The following is a 17,745-nucleotide window of genomic DNA, read 5'->3' as shown; positions in this document are numbered from 1 at the left end:
GCCCCTTTATTTATTAACATTTTAACTTCATCCAATAACGGGCCCGATGACAGTGTACGCCTGACGTAGCCGACCCTCAGCTGGTCAAAAAACTCAATCATATATCCCCGGGTCACGATAGACAGCACCCATTTATCCGTGGTTATTGCCGACCATGCCTGGTGGGAAAAGGAGAACCTATCTCCAAAACAAGGAGAAACAACAGGCAAACAGGCCTAAACAGTAGGAACCAAATCAGATGCAACGGGCAAAGAAGCCTCAGGCATCTCACATGATATTACCAGGGCAAGTGCGTCAAAGACGCTTCTTGGGCCCCGTCTGAGTCTTGGACTTGTTCCCGAAGGCTTGATTACAGGGCCTTGAAAAGTAAGGACTCCTCCTCCCATCCTGAAATCTAGAGGAGTTGTTGTTCCTGTTTCTAAAGGGACCTCCGTAGGAATTTCCATAGTTCCTACGGAAACCAGGAGTGGGCAAGTTCCACCTTTGGCGTTGTTGGGGATAAGGCTGCCACGCATATCCAAATTTCCCTGCAGCTTGCCTCACATCTTGTTTTTGTTTCAGCTTGTCATCCGTTTGCGGATTGAAAAGACCGTCCTTATGAAAGGGAAGGTCCTCTGCAAGGGCCTTCCCTTCCTCGGATAGGTTGGAGGTGCGTAGCCACGTGTGCCTCCTCATCGAGGTCGCCATAGAAAACAGATTGCCTGCGGCCTTGGCCAGGTGTTTAGCAAAGTCTTTTTGCATTTCAATAGTGCAAGGGCTTTGGCTTGCAAAGCCCTGAGGAATCGCTGTAGGTCGGCTGGTAACAGATCAATGTAAGGCAAGATTTTTCCCCACAGAAATGTCTGGTAACCACTAGCATAGGTGGCATAATGCGCCATTCGAGTAAACAACCCTGCAGAGAAATGGGCCTTCTTTCCTGCCTTCTTTTCCTGGGCCTTCTTTTCCTGCCCTCCCTATCAGGGGGAGCAGTAAGCGAATTTTTGGGGCGTTTGGTCTTCACCACTTCAGCCACCACAGGTTTTGGTTTGGGTGGGGCCGTGATCCATTTCTCAGATGACACATCAATCTTATACAACGAATCCAATCGTCGAGGGATTGCTGGCACTAAGGCAGGGGACATATCAGATATTTTTGCCAATTTGAGAAGGTATGGTAATACTGGGAGAGGAGTGGCGGGGGTTATGACCTGCTCCTCGGAGGGAAACATGGGGTCCTCCACATGCTCAGGAGGTTTGGGGGCAGGAATATCTAACACCTTTATCATTCGATCGATTAAAGCTGCAAATTTATTAACCTCAGTAGGGTGAATAAATGAAACATTATCCCCCTCCCCATGTTGAGCAGCACCAAGCTGTTCCTGTTCAGAGTCAGAACTATCAAGTTCTCCAGCCCCTTGTGTAGTTATCAGGCACAGGTACCCCCGATGCGTACATAGGGGTAGATTCATCTTGTGAGTCTGAGAGGCAGTCATGGCAGAGGAAGTGTCCCCAGGCAGTCCATCTTGGGCGCAGGCAGTCACAGCCAATGGAGGCTGGCAGGATGTCAGCACAGGAATGGAAGTACACAAGTTTATGTCATTAAAGTTCTGCACATCAGAGGATCCACACACAGCAGCCCTTCTTGGGGCATTTTGAGAGGAAGTAGAGGGCCTCTCAGTAGAGGCCGGAGGATAGGCTGCTGGGTTAGCTGGGGCTACTGGTGCTGGTGGGACTGAAAAGGCCGGCACGGGTACCACAGGCATGGAGGCCTGCACAAAAACCATTTGGCCAGAAGGGCTCATCTGCCAAAAACCGGGGCAGGGTGGACAGGGTGGAGGCCCCATGGGGGGGGGGACGCCATCTGGGGGACCTGGAGACCCTGGATCTTCTGCTTTGTCTGGAGTAAGCTGAAGAGGATGAGGATGAGTAGGAGGTCGAAGAGGAACGCCCGCGCCTCGATGCCGACTGGTGTCGCCGTCGGCGTGACCTTCTGCTCCTCTGAGAGGGAGATCTTGAGCATCTCGGTCTCCTGCTGCAACGATGCGGAGGCCACTGTTGCCAAGACTGGGAGGGAGACGCCAGTACCGGGGCAGCGGTGGCCCTATCAGCGGCGGGATCGCCCCTTCCGTGGGAGTCCTCCCGATCGTGCGGCGTGGGGCTGGCAGCATCACCGGCCGCGACTTCAGCCCCCAATGGAGGCGGGGTGACGAGGGGACCCTGCAAGCGGATCGGCATCGAGGGGAGGAGCATCGATGTCGAGGTTGCATCTGCCGCGGCAGATGACATCGGGGACTCTCTGGCCCTGCTCAAGGAAGGAGGAGATGAGAGCGACAGCGTTGATGTCGGCGGCGTTTGAAAGGCTGGCTCCAAGGCGGGCGCATGCGCAGGCAGCGGAGTCGATGTCGAAGGGGCCGCCAATGCAGCAGCTGCCTGCAGAAGGAGCCCTACCTCAACTTGGTTGCCCGGTGTCGCTACAGACGCAGCGTCATGGCGAGCCTCCGGAGCTCTTCCTGCTCTTTCCTCAGGAATTTTATCCTGGACGGAGGCTTGACGGCCATCTTGTGCCCCTTTTGACTTAGGCCTCTTGGCCTTCTTCTTGGCCAGGCTGGCAGGGGCAGGCAGAAATAGTAAGTCAGATCGTTCTGTGGGCTGCCCTGAGGTGGGAGGCAGCAGGAGGGCCCTCTCATACAGCGCCGCTCGAAGTCTAGAGACCCTGTTTTTTCTCGTTTGAGGGGTAAACGAGAGACAAATGGAGCAGGATTGGGTCAAATGGGCTTCACCAGGCAGGTAAGGCAAAGGGTATGCCCATTGGTGTCCAGTAGAATATTCGGGCACTTAGAGCACTTCTTAAATGAAGTGGTCGCCATGTTGGAGGATTGTTCAGAAGGGGCTGTCAGGGTCGGTCTGGGTCAGAATACCTCAAAGTTTTTAGTCCAGTAGATCGTAGCAAGAGGGCTCAGCAAAGGATCATCAGAAGAATCAGTCCAAAGTCAAAACCAATAAAATCGAACAGATAAGAGAATCGATAGCACAAAAGGTTCTCTAAGCTGCTTAACACGCGAGCGGATTAAGAGAACTGATGGCTAGCCCCGCCCATGGGCTATATATAGTCGGGGGCAATGGGCGGGCCTAGCTGAGGGCTAAAATGTTATTTTTACTTTCTAGAAGGTTCTGTAAGTTGCACTGCATATGCGCAGAGATACCAAGTGTACGATTCACAGTGACTACGACAGGAAAACAAGTGGTTTTGCTGGACCACAAAGTTCAAGAACCTGCAGTGTGACTGTCTAATTGAAATATGGAAATAGGCTTCTCGTAGGTCCACTGTTGCTAACCAGGACCCTTCAGGAATGAACAGAAGTATATTAGGGAGAGTGACCATACAAAATTTATGTGGTGTAATGAAGGTGTTGAGTTTGCGAAGGTTGAGAATGGGAAGTAGGCCGCCATCTCTTTTGTCTATCAGGAAGTAGCAATTTGGAATATAGCGATTAATGATAAGCTAACTTGCAATATTAAAATCAAAAGGGGTATATGTAAACAAAATTTATTATGTGTTTAATGAGGGAAAGGGGTATAAGCCAGCAAGAGAAACAATGATATTCTGGAATTGTGAAACAACATGAGTTGGTTGGTCCTGGTGGAGGGGGCACAAACTAAGGGGAAGGGGAAGAGGGGGAGGGGAAAGTATTAAAGAGAAATAACAGGAGTGGACCATGGTCAATATCCAAAGAGCGCTCATCATTATGTTTCCAAAACAAAATAAGATTGAATGATGGGACATGTCTAGAATGTGCATGTTGCATATATGTTACTATCATATTGTATTTGGAGAGTGAATGAGTGACTTGATTATAAGGATTGGTCAGATTCTAATTATTATTATTTTGTTTTGTAAATTGAGAAAAGTCTGAATTGACTTATAGTTAGTTAAGAATTTGTAGTAGTTATAGAGTATAGGAATAATTTAGTGATAAAGGTATGTTTACTTAATGTTTATGTTAAATTGAATAAATGCAATAAAAATAATTAAAAAAAATAAAATAAACAGAGGGCCAGGTCACAGTCCCTCAAAGTGTTGGAGGGCCGGATTATAATTTTTTAAAAAATGAATGAATTCCTATGCACACTGCATATATCTTATTTGTAGTGCAAAACCGCTTAAAAACACTACAATAATTAAAATGAAGAACAATTTTAAAAATATAAATGTATTAGTATTTCAATGGGAAGTGTGGGTTTGCTTTTGGCTGATGAGATAGGATTGTTGTTGTTGTTGTTGTTGTGTTCTTTCAAGTAGTTACAGGCTTAGGTTGACCCTAAGCGAGGGCCGGGTAAATGACTTTGGAGGGCCGCATTCGGCCCCCGGGCCTTAGTTTGAGGACCTCTGCTTTAAAGTATGTTTGTGTGTGCATTCACACCATGTGTCATTTATACACCATATCTTTGATATGCCTTCAATCCATGTTAAGTGGTCTGTGTAAATGTGCCCAGGAATGGAAAGGAAGAGCTCATATTTTCCTACATGTTATAAGATGATGGAGATGGCATACATCAACAAGAGACTTAAGGCACATAGCATACCCATTAAGACTGTGTAGGAAAATGATAAGTGAGGAAGGCGGCTTTGCTACCTGGTTATTTAGTAACATGTAAGCTATCACTCAACTGTTAAAATTAAAGCAACTCATTTATAATTAGTGACTGTGTTTAAATGATGTGTGTAGAAGTACTGTACACCGCCATGAGTCGCCCGTAAGGGCTGAGAATGGCGGTCAATAAGTGCATCTAATAAATAAATAAATAAATAAATAGAAGTAACAGAAATTCTTTGGTTCTGTACCAAGTGCATATATAGAGCTGTTTCATTTAACAAATACATTATTAGAGAAGTGGCACATTCTTAAAGGTAGTAAAAGCTATTGATTCTGCTGAATGAGAAATTTGTTCTCTCAAGAGTATTTGTTTTAGCAGGAGAAAACAATTGCTTCCTGGAGTTTGCCAACAACAAGCCTTACATCTGAAATCAAATTAAATTGTATTCTCCTGCAGTATGCTTTATAAATCATAATGAAATGCCAAAAGTGTATGTGTGTGTATTTATAAAAATATTCATTTGACTTCCAAAATAAATTTCATTTTTCATTGTCAAAAAAAAAAAAAGGAAGTAGCAAAAATAGAAGCAGGTATTGGTTGTATGTGAAGAGATAGCTCCTTTGTGAAGGAGAGAGTTCACCTCTTCCCAGATTGTATGGGAGAGTTGGGTGAGGAGAATATTGCCAACTGGTGGGTAGATATCGAATTCTATTGCATATCATCTGTCAACTATGTCGAGGACCCAGATATCTGTGGTTATGGATTGCCATTGTGGGAGAAAGTGATGTAGTGGTTAGATGGGGGGGGGAGAGAGAGTAGGTAATGGTGTGCTAAAAACGGCGCTTATTGTTGTTCGAAGGTCTGGTACCACGGTACTGATCTCTGGAGGGAAGAGAGGAATGTCTTGCAGCTGTAGCGGGAGCATATGGTCTTTGTCGATCTCTGTAGAAAGAGGTATTGTAAGGCCTGTTGTAGAAATGGGGCGGTAGTAATAAGAGCCCCATCGCTGGCATTGATAGGTGTACGGTTGTTGGTCATATTTGTACACCGTTTGTTTCATTTTGTGTGAGTGTTCCAATTGTGAATTAGTCTCAGGGTTAAATAGGCCTGCGTCATCCATTGGGAGGTCTTCTATGAGAGTGTGTTGTGATTGGGATAGAATTGCAGCTCTAAGCCAGGCATGGCGGCGGAGGGCCACAGAGCCTGCAATAAGTTTGCCTGAGGTGTCAGGTCTTTTTGTAGAGTTCCTAATAGAAGGGCTTCTTGTTTGAAGGCTTTAGACAGTGGTTGTTCAGCTGGGGGTAATAAATCCAAATAAGGAGATATTTTATTCCAGAGGAAGGTTTGATAGACACTCATGTAAACACCATAATGAGCCATGTGAGCAAAAAGGCATGCTAAGGAATAGAATTTTTTGGCCATGGAGTCTTAGTTTTTTCCCTTCTTTGTCAGAAGGAGATGCCTGGTTTCTTTGAATGGGTTTTGGTTGAGTGTCAGTTACTACAGAGTTTGCTTTGGGCATCTTAGATAGCCATGAGGTTGAGGACAAATCAATACGGTACAAATTTTCTGCTCTTTTGGTGGTTGCCGGGACCAAAGCCGGAGCAACTCCTGTGTTTTTCAGAATTTTTAGAAGATAAGGTAAAGTGGGCAACACAAGTCCTTGTTGTTCAGTAGAGGTAAAGCATGGACCTCTTATCCGAAGGTTCAGGGGTGGCAAGGTTCAAGGCTCTGGCAAGCCTTATTAGGAGGGCTGAAAATTTGTTAAAGTCCTCCAAGTGCTGAGGTGATGGGTCAGGGTCTGGTGGGGGAGGGGGGGAATAAAAGGGATATACTGGGAAGGGAGGAGGAGGGTAGAGGTGGTAAAGGTAATCTTGGTATCCATAGGGTTGGTATTGGTTCAGGAGGGAGAGAGCGCATCCTTTTGGAAGGCTGGAGAGAGGGGGTTGGGGGATGGTCTGAAGTCGGGGATGAAGAGTGCTGGCGGTGTCTGGAGGGTTGCGCCGAAGTGCTGAGCTGTATGGGGGAAGGGGTTTCCCTCGGTACCTGAGGTTGAGGTAAGTTTGAAGACGGAGGTGAGGTTTGGGAGGGGGGAAGAGGAGAGGGAGAAAGGGAGAGGTCAGCTGTGGGTTGGGCCAGTTCCAGGTGGGGGGCAAGGAGTTCCAGGGGGGGGAGATGGGAGGGATCTTCCATTTCCAGTATATTTGGGAGCGGTTCCTGAAGCTGTAAAGCGGAACCGGGAAGGTGAGGCACTGTTTCCAACACAGAGGGATTCAAGGGCTGAATACCAGTGAGTTGCCGTCCCTTTTTCTGTTTGTTTGATTTTTCTTTGGATTTTGTAGACCTCATGGTCTGTTTGGAAGGCTTTGATTTTTTCCTCGGCAGCTCCGCAAGGGGAGCATTTGCCTGAGCAGAATTACTCCTATCCCTCCTATCCCCAGCACGTGGGGAGGGAGGCTGAGAGGGTTCTTGTAACGGGGAGGATTGGGAGGGGGCAGGAGCCGTTTGAGGCTCGCTCGTAAAGTAAGGCTTTTAAGCGGGCGTCTCTGCCCTTGTGAGCCCTGGTTGTAAAACTTAAACAAATCTCACAGGTTTGGAGATTGTGGGATTCTCCCAAACAGAGAAGGCATTTTGAGTGTCTATCAGCCTCCGGGAGGGTAGCCCCGCAGGCTGAGCAATTTTTAAAATAAAGGGAAGACATTTAGCTTGTTGGAGAGAGAGGGAAGAGTTGTCGAGCCGGTCCGGGTCAGGAGTGAAGAAGGTAGGTGGTCGAAGATATGGTCCAATAAGTAAAAAGTCCAATAAGTTATAGAGAAGAGAGAGAAATCCTGAGATGCTGCCTGTTTGGCGTGGAAAAAGGAACTGGTTCTAAGCCGCACGCCGCGGCGCATATACGGAGCGGGGGGGATGGGTGGAGCTTATATATCTCTAAAATAATCATTTAAAAATTCTTTTAAAGCTCTAGAAGGTTCCGGGTTGCTACGCATGCGCGAAGGAAACCCTTAGGTGCGCATGTCACAGAGGACACGAAGAATAAATATAAATTGGGGTTTTTTTTTGTTCTTTTGCTGTTGTATTTTGCTTTTTCTTGAATAAAAATTACATTTTAAAATGTACTTATACTAAAGTAATGAAAATTAAATGCATACATATAGGATGGGCGACACTTGGCTGAAACCAGAACATGTGAAAAGGATCTAGGAGGTTTGGTAAAGCACCAGTGCAATTCTAGGCTGCATCAATATGACTACAGTGTTGACATCGAGGGAACCTGAACTACAGTTTAAAAGAGTGGTAGGCAATGGATGCTTTCTAAATGTCTTTTGCTTTACAACCTCCATTAAGCTTAGTCAATGTAGCCAATGGTATGAGATTTGTACCCATACACTACAACCAGAGGGTGTGCTATATTAGAGATGAAATATCTGTAACATGCTTCTTTCAGCAGTAGATCTCCCTGTAGGGTATGTCAGAAGCGGGTAATTGTGTGAAAAGAAGAGACATTGCCTAGGAAACAAAATAACTTGAACAAAATTGTACAATAGCCCCAAATACACCCTCCCTCTATATAAGCATCTTCTCTGAAAACACAAGCTATACTTTGAAGTGTTATCTGCTCTCTACTACTCACCACTACTCACACTCTTGGATAGAATTGGCAAGGGGTCAGCATCTTGGTCAGGCTTGATTAGAATGGAAACAGGAGAGGAGGCGGTAATCTCCTTGAAGAAACTGCTAACCCCTTGGGTAGATTCCTTCAACAAAGAGGTCACATTCTGTGTAGATTCCTTAAGAAGTTTAGAGACTGTGGGTGGGCACTTGCTTTGCCCATTCAAATCTTTGTTATCAATGTTGATGGCAAAAAGAATAGAATTCAACCCTTCAGAGGAAATAAACAAAATCAAAGACTGTTATGTAGCACAACTCAGAGATAATTCATACAAGGAGGCTCATAAGCTTACATGCCATGTCAGACTATTGATCCATTTAATCCAGTGCTGCCTAATTCTATATTTTATTTTATTTTTTATTTTTTAATTATTTGAACTTATATGCCGCCACTCCCCTGGGGCTTGGAGCGGCTTACAAGAATGACTAAAATCTAACACAATTTAAAACAATTTCAAAACAATTTCAAAACAGCAAATCAACAATCAAAGGCCTGTCGAAACAGGTATGTCTTGCATGCCCTGCGGAAAGCTAATAAGTCCCACAAGGCACGGACTTCAGGTGGCAGAGTATTCCAGAGTGATGGTGCCACTGCTGTAAAGGCTCTGCGTCTGGTTGCTGTTAGACGCAAGGTCTTGACACTGGGAATTTCCAACAAATCTTGGTCCTCAGAACGGAGGGATCTCTGGGGTTGGTAGGGGGTGAGGCGGTCCCTCAGATACATCGGCCCCAGACTATGCAAGGCCTTAAAGGTGAGTACCATCACTTTGAAAGTGATCCGGTGCTCAATTGGTAACCAATGCAGCTGTAGTAAGATTGGTGTTATGTGGCATCTCATCGGAATTCCTGCAAGAAGCCGAGCAGCTGCATTTTGTACCAACTTGAGCTTCCAGATCACCGACATAGGAAGGCCAATGTAGAGGGCGTTACAGTAGTGCAGTCTTGAGATGACTGTAGCCTGGATCACCGTAGCTAGGTCGTCCCTGGACAGGTAGGGGGCCAGCCGTCTAGCCTGCCGCAGATGGGAAAAAAGCAGTTATGCTAATGGCGGAGACCTGGGCCTCCATCGTCAACAGAGGGTCCCAAAGGACTCCCAGACTCTTTACCAATATGACGGCCGTAGCGCCTTGCCATCCAGGGTAGGCAGAGGAGAACAGCCAATTTAAAGCTGTCCCCCTGACTCCAACAGCAACAAGGCGGTGGGTCAAAAGATTGTGGTCGACTGTGTCAAATGCTGCTGTGAGATCCAATAACACAAGCAGCACTGACCTACCCTTGTCAAGCTGGCTTCGAAGTTGATCCGTGATGGAGACCAGCACAGTCTCTGTCCTGTGCCCCACACGGAAGCCGGACTGGAAGGGATCTAGTCCAACTGTGTCATCTAGGAATTCCTGCAACTGCTCCGCTCAATCACCTTACCCAGGAACGAGAGATTTGAAATTCGGCGGTAACTGGAAGAGACCGAACAATCAAAGTCTGGTTTCTTCAGCAGGGGAGAGACCACTGCCTCTTTTAAATCATCTGGAAAAACTCCTTGCTCAAGGGAGCTGTTTATAATCTTCAACAGAGGGTCGCATAATCTCTCCAAGCAGGATTTCACCAACCAAGAGGGACACGGATCGAGGGAACAAGTGGTCGGTCTAGCTGCAGCTATGAGCCTATCGACAGCCCCTGCGTCCAGCGGGATGAACCGGTCGAGGATGGGCCCAGCAAGTGGCCACGGAGTCTCAAGTTCTCTCACTGTATCAATTGTTGGGAGGTCCTGGCGAAGTAGTGAGATCTTGTCTGCAAAATAGCTCTGAAAAACCTCGGCTGAAGGGGCCTGATCACCACTTTTTGGGACGGTAGGAACCGTCGTTAGAGATCGAATTATTTTGAACAATTTTGCCGGGCGTGAGCTAACAGATGCTATCAAAGAAGCATAATATACTCGCTTTGCCTCGGTGACAGCATGCTCATAGGACTCCCTAAATGCCTCATAAGCTGATCTCGATGCTCCGTCACAGAGTTCTCACTACACGCCCTCTAGCTATCTCTTTTCCCGCTTCATCAGTCGAAGTTCCTCAGTGAACCAAGGAGACCAATTTCGGTGGGGTCGAGAAGGGCGTCTAGGGGCGATCTCGTCGAGTGCATTGGATAGCCTGATGTTCCATGTGTCCATCTGCACATCGATCGAGTCGCTGGCAGGCTCCAGATCCCTCAGAGCATTCCGGAACCTACTGGGTTCCATAAGTCTCCTTGGACGAGCCCAAATTGGCTCGGCGCCCTTGCAGGGTGGGTGCTCCAACCGGACTCTCAGGGCACAGTGATCCGACCATGGAACCTCTATCGTGGAGGCTTGGGTCACTTCAATTCCTGCGCTAAAAATCAAATCTAGCGTGTGTCCCGCCCAATGCGTGGGCCCAGTACTACAAAGTGAGAGTCCTAGTGTCTCCATGGTAGACACTAGGTCCATAGCCGCTAATGAACAAGAGTCTGCATCAGTGTGGATGTTGAAATTCCTCAAGACGATAAGTCTGGGGAACCTCAAGGACCACTCCGACACAGTCTCAAGCAGCTGGGATAGGCTGTCTGCTGGTATGCTAGGCGCACGGTACACCAGCAGAAAGGCTATGCTCTCAGAGGAATCCCACACCAGGCCAACACTTTCCATTCTAGAGATGCTCAGCACAGGAACTGCCCTAAGAGAGAAACTTTCTCCGGGGGAAAATAACCACCCCACCTCACCCCCGCCTCCCAGTCCGCATCTGGTGAGTGATTACATAACCTGGAGATGTTATTTCCTGGAGTAGGATCTCATTGCCCTCTTGGATCCATGTTTTTGTAATACACACTAGGTCAGCTCCCTGATCATTAAGAAAATCCCTGATGGTAGCAGTTTTGTTCCTTATGGACCTAGCATTCATTAACACCAGAGTAGGAGTACTCTCTCACTATAGTAGAGAGACTTCAACACTTGGTTTTTACTAGACTTTAACTTTGTTTGTTTGATTTTTTTAAAATATAGAAACCCTAATCATTACCAAGTGGTACAAGTTGAATATTCTTTATCCAAAATGCTTGGATGCAGAGGTATTGTGGATTTTGGAGATGGGCCTTAAAGTAGGCTTGGGCGGTTTTGTTCGTTAATTTCGTAATTCGTTATTAATTCATATTTAAATTAGCTTACGATCCAATATTGAGCCATGCAGGAATAGTGTGAGAAGTAAATTAGATTCTAAACAATTTTTTCAATTTATTTCATAATAATTTTGTAATAATTTTGTAATTATTTCGTAATTATTTCGTAATTATTTCGTAATTATTTTCGCATGTCTGGTGCAAGTTTTATAGTTGTTGTTTGTTTTATCACACCAACAGTCAACAACAGAGGGAGAGGGAAGCTTCAGAAGTTTCCCCAGTCCCATTTGGAGGTTTTTTTAGCATATTGCGCAATCGCGTCCGCCATTAATGAATCGATTTGTAATTATACAAAATTTCGTATATTTCGAAATTTTTAAAAGGAAAATTTTGGAATTATTAAAAAAAACGAAACGCAAGGGCCCCCTAAAAACAAAACGAGTTTAGAACCAAATTTTTCCGTGGTTACCCAAGCCTACCTTAAAGTGCAAACATACAATTTATTTATGTTATATCTACACTACATAGCCTAAAGATAATTTTAGATAATATTTTAGATAATTTTAGACAATATTTTAAAATAATGTTGTGCATCAAACAAAATCTGTGTACACAAAACCACCAGAAGGTGAAGGAGTCCCTATTTCAGTCTCTCATATGGGCAATTTTGGAGTATTTCAGATTTGGAATACTGGACAAAGGATGTTCAACCTGTACAAAATAGTGGGACTGTGCTAGCATGCTTGTAAAAATTATATTGGAGTACAACCTCCAGAATCCCACAGGTAGTATGGCGACTAATTATGCCAGCTAGGGGAATTCTGGAAGCTGTATTCCAGAAATAAATATTTTCAAGTTCTGTTATGAATTAAGTAATATTTTGATATTCAAACTAGGAGTTTGCAATTAACACTAGAATGAATTTCACAAGCCCATTTACATCTCTGTGTACTTCTGTTTATCTCAAAGCATTATATTTAATTTACAGAAAAATTAAAGAACTGCTGTTCTGTGAAACACCAGCTTGATATTTTGACATGGCACTCAGAATATTCTTTCCAAGACTTGCCTCTTTCAAGGTTACCCACTATCAAAAAACATGGAGGATGCTTACCAGCTGCCATCGTGGGAATCATACTAGAGCGCTCTTCATCCATCATAGAAGACACTAAATATCAAAAATAGAACAAAGCTGTTTGTGGAAAAGGAGCTTGATCTTTGCTGACCCTTTTTCTGATGAGGATATTGGAAATGTCAAGTTACTTCTGACACACACAAAAGTCTAAAAGCTGGTATATCTGGAGCCCACTGCATGCTAATTACTAAAGAAATTATGAAGAAAGGCAGTTTCACCACTTTCCCTCCTTTAGGACCCAGCCGTTGAAACTTTTATTATAGTAACTGCTAGCACAAAGCAAGTCAAGGCACATCAGAAACAAAGACTTGATCTTGACTAAGGAAAGGAAATACAACTGAGGCAGTTATGCCAAAAGTAGAAGATTTCCTCTCCTGTATCCCCAGCTAAAGCAGTGGTTCTCAAATTGTGTGTCTCCAGAAGTTTTGGCCTTCATCTCCCAAAAATCCTAACAACTGGTAAACTGGCTGGGATTTCTAGGAGTTGTAGGCCAAAACACCTATGGAACCCACATGTTGAGAACCACTGGGCTAAAGGGATGATGGATCAGGATTCTCACCAAATAGAATAAATATATACATCGGCCTAGATCACTGCTTCTTAAATTATAGCTCCTAGTTTAAGAATGGAGTGGTCCCCTTTCGCTCAATATTCGTGTCCAAAAAATATTTTCCGAATGCCAACTAGTGGCTGTTTTAGACTGTGTTGTGCAGTGTTTACAGTGGGTTCTGCAGAAGATGCTTCAGTTGTACTTCATAATAAAAGAAAGTCAACCTGTTTAGAAAGCCTTGCAAATGTTGATTTGTTATCAACAAATGTTTGATTTTATATGCATTAAAAACTGGGGTCATGTAAACATTTATTAGACCAAAAGGGGTCGCAAGTGGAAAAGTTTAAGAAGCCCTGGCCTACATCACCACAGTGTTCAGCAGCATGTTAAAGACTGGGAGGGGAAATCTACATATGAGACAGTAAGCCTAATGCCAATAATGGACTGAGCCTGATATTACCAAATGTCAGTCAGTGATTTCTGTATGTATGGTTTTTTGCTGTCACTTCTTGCCCACCTGAACTAATCCAGGGTAAGTAATATAAGATAGGGATAAGAAACTGATTTGGAATGCCCAGACAGACAAAGAACCCACAGTGGACCATATTCTAGTGACTTTGCACCTCCCCTACCATGCAATATTCCAACATATGGTACAAGAAGAAAGATTCAAATAACCAGTTAGTGAGAAAAGAATGATCAAGTACTTTGTACATGAAAAACCTTGGTATTTAACTTCATCATTACCTCAGCATGCCAGCAGTAAAAGCTCATGGGGGAGCAATGAAATTCTTACACATCCAGCACATTACAAGCTGCTTATTAAAGTAAAATTAAAAAGCACTGAATAAACTTATAAAGGCTGTAGAACAATTCTCTAGATCCCTCGAAGATAGAAATGATGAGCCAGCAGTTTACAATTTAAAATTTCAAATGGGTTTCAGTTTCAGCTCACCCTTAATTCATACCATAAGATAAATATTAGCCCATTACTGCAGTTCTAAGTGCCACATCAGGCAGTCTCCATGAACATACATTTATACATCAAGAAAGCATTAAAAGGGAAATTACCTAAGCTGATTTTTATCTGCATATGAAAGTATCTTTCTAAGGAAAGTTCATTTAGTGCACAGCGTAACCAGGCACGACCCCTGCCAACATCTGTTGTGATATTCTTCAGGTAGTAGAAGTGTTGTAGCTCATGTTTATTAAGAACATCCTTCACATAGTACCAGAAAATAGCCTCTGAAAAAGTATATATTTGCAAACGTCGTTAAGAATTCTCAAGAAATCGAAGAAGTTAGATTGAGAAATATTTCCATTATCAAGACAACGATCATAGATGGTCAGGAATTCTATACAAGTTAGTTGGTTTATTCCATGGCTAGAACACTTACATCTGAGATTCAGCAAAGCATCAAGAAGGAATCCTTAACTGTTCCTTTCCTCCTTTAACCCTTCAGCTCTAGCTGGAGTGACAACATTTACTTAAACCATTTATTGTAGGAACACTCAAACTAAGTGGATTAAGAGCTTTCTATAAACTAGAATTAAAAACCCCAATGTGATCTTTATTTGAAGAGAGACCTTGCTGAAAATGAAGGGGGTGGCGGGTGGGAATGCTATAATTTTTCACATGTTTATGGACGACTGTTCCTATGATCCTTCACCACTAAGCATCCCAATCACATAGAAACTTGGAGCTGCTAGTTGATACCCTTGGATCTTATCTTACCTTATTGTATATTTAATTTTTGTTTATTGCATTTTTTGCACTTTCTCCCAGAGCAGGATTTAAGATAACTTTCAAAACAATTTTAAACTTTTCACAATACTTTTAAAAAAATTAAGTCCACATATATAGTACAAAAACCTTTTTGAAATAACAAACATTTGAGAAAATCTTCCAATGAAATCTTAAAATCTCTGGCAGGTTCGTATCAGGATATGGGCAGGTTGCTTAGCTTTAGTGCTTCAAGTGGTCATCTGTGAAATGACACATATGAACTATCCTGCACCTGCACAGACCACCATTCAACATCTGTGTTAACTGCCAGCAAAAGTGTGTTAACTGTCAGCATGAGGATCCTGCCCTTTAAGAAAGCGGTGGAAGTCATAACACTGAGAGAAGGCATAACTGAACAAGAAACTCAAGTCAACAGTAGTAGTCGATTTGTCCAATATCGAGAGTAACTGAAGAACAATAGTAGTCAACAAGCTATGTCCAAAAAGGTCTTAAAACTGAAAGTGATACACACTACGAGAAAAAGCCCTTGGTGCTCCTGCTGCAGTGGACAAAAAGGGAAAACTTGAAAGTTTTGAGTTTTACTCTGTGAAGGATAATTCATTTGTGTGAGTCACAAAGAACTGTGGGAGTAATAATTAAAAGTATCTAGAAAACCAAGGAGTTCCCATTCCTAGTTTTTAAAGATAGTTTACATTAGATAGTATCTGGCCCTGCAAAGGTCATTGTACTACAAACGCCATCATTCCTGATCACTACCAGTATGGACTAGCGCTGAATGGTGCTGGAGTCCAATATCATTGGAGGGCTGCCTGTTGAAAGTTCTTGTTATGCATGTAATAATTCATTCTTATCTATTTTTCTTTTAAACACAAATAAGACATTTTTGCATGATTTTTTTCCATTTTTAAAAAATTAAGCAACATAAGTCCAATAAAATACAACTATATTTAAATAAATGGAAAAGGATCCTAACGTTATAGAGTTGTAAATTATGGAGAAAGGCTGAGGAAGAGAAACCAACTATAATGGATTTGATCCAGTCTTAGCAATTCTTCCCAGTCCCATTGAAATCAACGGGACTCGGGTTAATCATTTGCAATTTATGAGTCATAGATTTCAAAGGATGTCGCTCTAAGAATGACTTGGATTCAGAATGTCTGGATCCAAGTCATTATAGTTCCTTCTCCATTCAGCAACATTACTGAAATTGCCAGTTGTTTATGCACAAGTCAATTGTTAAAATGTTTTCCAAAACAGACACAGAAGAAAACAGAGCCTTAATTACCCATTTCGGTTTTACTGGAGAAGCCTGCTGCCTGTTTGATTGCAGCTGCAGTTAAGGCTAATCCCCGGGTTCTCTTCAAACCATGCTGAAGCACAGATTCAAACTGAGCACAGAGACATGTAACCCTGCAAGACAATATGAAAGCATTCAAAAATGCTGCCCAAAAGGGGAAGAAACTTTTAAATTAAACCAGCTGAAGCTGTGCCAAACATTTCCCAAGTTAATGTGGCCATCTACTTTCAAACATTATCATCAGAGCTCATACTGTTGATTTTATGGCTCACAAAAGCAAGGGTGAGAGCCGTTTTCCATCTGAATGATTAAAAGAAACTGGAAAGACTGGGAAACCAACCTTTTTTTCACGGAAAAATTGCAAAAAGAAAAAAATTGAGATGGTGACTAAGTCACAGAAGGAGCCCAATTAAGATTACAAATCAAGTTCTTGAAAAAATGTTTTAAGTACTTTCAGTTGTACACAGAAATGAAGCAATAGTGACCAAAGCAGATGATTTCAATGACCAGATGCTACCAAAGGTGTGGCCATAACATTTTGGACCCATTAAAATTTCAGAATGGTTTTCAAAGTGTTGAAGCCCAGTCACCTACTTGATAGCTTTTTCACCCAAACACCACACAGATGAAAAAGAATAAGTTTATTAAGAAAAGAGTATTTAGTCAAAACAGTGTCAAAATATATCAATAAGAAACTTAACAATAAGCAAGGTCCAACTCTGAATAGGAATCCCATAATCACTTACAAAAGCAAGAAACTGTAAACCAAGGGCTGTTGAACATAAACTAGAATTATATCCAAAAGCTTGAAAGCATGCCCATGTCTTCCAGATTCAGACTTAGTTGATTTTCTTCAATAATTGTTCCATGTCTTTGCTATTGTAGTACGGTGTCATCTACATCTCTTAAATGGCTGATCTCTTCCAACTCTCCTACCTCCTTATTTATTTATTTATTTATTTGCAGCACTTATATTCTGTCCTTCTCACTCTGAAGGATATCTGTAGGGATACCAAGGTGCTTGTCTATAAAGCTATTGTCCTCCCAACCCTGCTATATGCCTATGAGATGTGGACTGTCTACAGATGTCACATGCAACTCCTGGAACGATTCCATCAGCGCTGCCTCCGGAAAATCCTGCAAATCTCCTGGGAAGACAAGTGGACAAACGTCAGTGTGCTGGAAGAAGCAAAGACCACCAGCATTGAAGCGATGGTCCTCCAACATCAACTCCGCTGGGCTGGCCACGTTGTCCGGATGCCTGACCGCCGTCTCCCAAAGCAGTTGCTCTACTCTGAACTTAAGAACGGAAAACGGAATGTTGGTGGGCAGGAAAAGAGATTTAAAGATGGCCTCAAAGCCAACCTTTAAAACTCTGGCATAGACACTGAGAACTGGGAAGCCCTGGTCCTTGAGCGCTCCAGCTGGAGGTCGGCTGTGACCAGCAGTGCTGCAGAATTTGAGGAGGCACGAGTCAAGGGTGAGAGAAATGTGCCAGGAGGAAGGCGCGTCAAGCCAACCCCTACCGGGACCGCCTTCCGCCTGGAAAACAATGCCCACACTGTGGAAGAAGATGCAGAGCAAGAATAGGGCTCCACATGCGGACCCACAAGGAAACCCATAATGGAAGACCATCTTACTCGTCCAACGAGA

At 43.5% G+C, this 17,745-nt stretch overlaps 1 pseudogene; it reads right to left on the bottom strand.

Moving 5' to 3' along the window:
* LOC137095617 (sorting nexin-29-like) overlaps positions 1–16,140 on the bottom strand; it is a 177,057-nt pseudogene extending 160,917 nt beyond the window's left edge.
* Positions 16,141–17,745: the final 1,605 nt, after the last annotated feature.

The sequence above is a fragment of the Anolis sagrei genome, chromosome Y (genome assembly GCF_037176765.1).
Source record: "Anolis sagrei isolate rAnoSag1 chromosome Y, rAnoSag1.mat, whole genome shotgun sequence".
Classification (NCBI taxonomy): domain Eukaryota; kingdom Metazoa; phylum Chordata; class Lepidosauria; order Squamata; family Dactyloidae; genus Anolis; species Anolis sagrei.
Note: the sequence above shows the minus strand (reverse complement) of the source record. Positions and strands in the feature narration are given on the sequence as shown.